We start from the raw sequence: 3,690 nt of genomic DNA, 5'->3' as shown, positions 1-3,690 counted from the left end.
TATTTAAATTAATTTGTATAGTTTAAAATTAATTTATTGTGGCCTTTGATGACCTCAACTCTACTAAGACAAAGCAGGAGCATTGTACTAGCGGTTAAACCATTCATTAAACGTTTTATGCAAATAGTGTTTGTTTATAAACAAATTAACTGCAAGGATTTTCAAAACAGGTGCTGTGTTGTGAATGCGTACTAAATGATGTGGTACTGAAAGAATTAATTAGACCTTCAGATGTAATTAGTCGCAATAATTTGCGTGATTAGCGGCTTGGTTAGGAAGTAAGACACACACATATCGCAATGCTCATTTTACTAACTGCAGTGGCTTTTGTCTTTCATGCGACGGCGATGGAGGGGTTTTTGCCATGTTTCAGATATTTTTTCCAAAAATTGCTGACAGTGCAGGAGTTAATTGCCAAGTATCCTAAGGGGGTAATGTTCTCTCCGTCTGCCCCTCCCTTTGACTTGTTGTAAAGCACAGTCACTCGCCGCAATATTGTTTGCACCTCGATGAATTTTTAAAACACGAAAGTTGTTAACCCTAGATCTTCATTCCCCTCCGGGGAGGTGCTGCTCCTTGACATGTCCGAGGTTAAAAGACAGCCTGTGATTGTTAGAAGCCAAATGAAACATGTCTTGAATTTCAAATGTCTTTTGTGTATTGGGAATGTCTGTTCCCCCTCCCAGTGCAATGATGCTTTGGGTGGCCAAAGGAAAGTGGATGCGTTTTGGTCACCTGAAAACTTATTGAAGGATGACTCTGGTTCAGGTGATACTTACACCACACTGGCAGTTCCCACATAGGATGGGACCAAAGATGTCCTTTTCCCCTTCCAGGTGTATCTTCTGGTTTTAATAGTTGTGTGGGGGTCGGCTGTTTTAATGTGGTGTTAGCGCATACAATGAATGTGGAAGAGTCAACTGGAAATCCATTCATTCTGCATTTGCTCCCTTCATCTTTAAGTATGGATGTATTTGTGATTCCAAAAGGCATTTGGGCTATAGCAGCAGAGGTTTCAGCTGCTACTCCACAATAAAGGCGCCCCTATCCGTGGAGCCCATGTCTGTGGTTTTGCTTCTCCATGGTTCTCCACCCCCATGCTCATTACTCATAGGTCTTCCTGCTTCCTGTTAGCATTCTTGTAGTCTCCTTCAAATAGCATTCTGGCTGACTGCTTCTTGCATTTGTCCTCTAGTGTTCTGTAACCAGAAGGGTGGCAAGTGAAGAGTGCTGTAAAAGAAGACACATGAGAAACAATGCTGAGTGCCACAGGAAGTATTTACTTTTATCTGGAGTTTCAGCGTTTGTGGGGGGGGGGGGAGAGTAGGAAAGTATCCTCTGCAGATATGGGGGGGCCTGTAATACGCAGGCTCGATTGAATTGCAAGTCAATATGTTTTTCATTTTTATACTAGTCGATTAGTGTACACTCTTGCTCAGGAAATGTCTGAATGACAAAAGGGACAATTTGCATAGGGCAGAATCCTGTACTGAATGCGTACTTCTTGTTGGCAACCTTCAGTCTCGAGAGACTATGGTATCGCGCTCTGAAAGGTGGTTCTGGAACAGTGTCTAGTGTGGCTGAAAAGGCCGATTCGGGAGTGACAATCCCTTCCACACCGGAAGCAAGTGCAGACTGTCCCTGGTCTGTCTCCCTGGCTGTGGGCCTTCCTTCTTTGCCTCTTAGCCTCAGACTGTTGGCCAAGTGTCTCTTCAAACTGGGAAAGACCATGCTGCACAGCCTGCCTCCAAGCGGGCCGCTCAGAGGCCAGGGTTTCCCACTTGTTGATGTCCACTCCTAAGGCCTTCAGATCCCTCTTGCAGATGTCCTTGTATTGCAGCTGTGGTCTACCTGTAGGGCGCTTTCCTTGCATGAGTTCTCCATAGAGGAGATCCTTTGGGATCCGGCCATCATCCATTCTCACGACATGACCGAGCCAACGCAGGCGTCTCTGTTTCAGCAGTGCATACATGCTAGGGATTCCAGCACGTTCCAGGACTGTGTTGTTTGGAACTTTGTCCTGCTAGGTGATGCTGAGAATGCGTCGGAGGCAGCACATGTGGAAAGCATACACAAGTTTGCACACACAAGTTTGTATGCATACACAAGTTTGATAAAAATGCATACACAAGTTTGATAAACATAAGACTCGGCAGAAGTCCTCAGTAGTGGCACCAGGGGGTGTGGGTCGTACCAGATGACGTACCCGGGGGGAGGTGACATCACTACTGGCCAAAATTTTTTAAATCTTGTTATTTTCAAATAATACCATCATGTTATATACCATTTCATCTGGAATGCAATGGAACAAACCACACTGAAATATCTCTATCAAAAGTTATAGCAAAAAACCCCAAACCAATTGGGGCAGGGTGTTGATGCATCACCACACTCACTGCCAGAGCATTGCCCCACCAACTGCACAGGAGGAGGTTCATCATGGTGTAATGTGCTGGCCTCCCACATCAGGTAAGGCAAACACTAGTGACGCCACTGAGGCTAGTATATCATCAGCTAATGTCTTCTGTTACTGCAGCATCAGCAGACTGTGCGCAGAGGCCAGCCAGTTACAGAATGAATGGATGTAGCTGCACTTTCCACATAACTGCTCCAGAATTGCATAGCTCATTCATTGATGTAAATTTCTCTCTTTTTCTTGGTGATCTAAGTGCCTGTAGCACTTGGGTCCAGGTGTCTGAGAACCCTGGCCATGGTTGGTTGGCAACCTTCAGTCTCAAAAGACTATGGTATAAGCCTACAGCACCCAGTATTCCCAGGCGGTCTCCCATCCAAGTACTAACCAGGCCTGAACCTGCTTAGCTTCCAAGATCATGGTATAAGCCTACAGCACCCGGTATTCCCAGGCGGTCTCCCATCCAAGTACTAACCAGGCCTGACCCTGCTTAGCTTCCGAGTTCAGATGAGATTGGGCATCTACAAGGTAACAGTTGCTGCTCATGTGGGTGCTCTGCATTGATTGTATTTTTCACAATTCCATTGCACTGTTTCCCCCTAAAGCTCAGAGTAGTGTCCACGGCTCCTTCCCCTCCTTTTAGCCTCATCAGTCCTGTGAAATAGATGAGGCTGAAAGAAGGTGTCTGGCCTATGACTGCCCAACATGATGGACGGAGGATTTGAACCCAGGCATTCCTGGTTCAAGTGTAACACTGGATCCAGTACACTGCACATATACCACGGTAAAAAAATAATGCGTGTCATTCATTATCACAAGATACAGTGATGGCTGCTGGTGTAGTTGGTTTCAAAAGGTGATTTTAAGCAATGGATGAGAGGTCTGTCAATTACTGTTAGACATGCTGACTATATAGAACCTGCATATTCAAGAGCAGTATACCTCTAGATGCCAATTACAGTGGGGCAAACAACATGCAAAGACTATTGCCTACATACCTTGCTTGCCACTGCTGGAAACAGGATCCAGGTCAAGATGAACCTTTGGCTTTTTCTCCATTGTAATGGGGACACTTTGTACATGCACAAAACTTGGCTGCTGGGCCAAAGGCCAATGGTTCCCAAACATTAGAAAAAACCATGGGTGTGATGTCACACCCAGAAGTGATGTCACATCTGGGTGCTGATGTGAGGGGCATCATTTTTTCCTTTGCCCTGGGCTCCAGGGTAGCTAGCTATGCCACTGTTCTGAGGATTGGGGAACCCTGCAGCAATGTC

The 3,690-nt window shown here is 45.7% G+C and overlaps 1 pseudogene; it reads right to left on the bottom strand.

Annotated features, from left to right (window-relative positions):
* Positions 1 to 2,839: 2,839 nt before the first annotated feature.
* Positions 2,840 to 2,959, bottom strand: LOC136660848 (5S ribosomal RNA; annotated as a pseudogene).
* Between the last annotated feature and the right edge of the window lie 731 nt (positions 2,960 to 3,690).

This window comes from Tiliqua scincoides, chromosome 9, assembly GCF_035046505.1.
Source record: "Tiliqua scincoides isolate rTilSci1 chromosome 9, rTilSci1.hap2, whole genome shotgun sequence".
In the NCBI taxonomy this organism is placed as follows: Eukaryota; Metazoa; Chordata; class Lepidosauria; order Squamata; family Scincidae; genus Tiliqua; species Tiliqua scincoides.
This window is presented reverse-complemented; position numbering and strand designations above follow the sequence as displayed.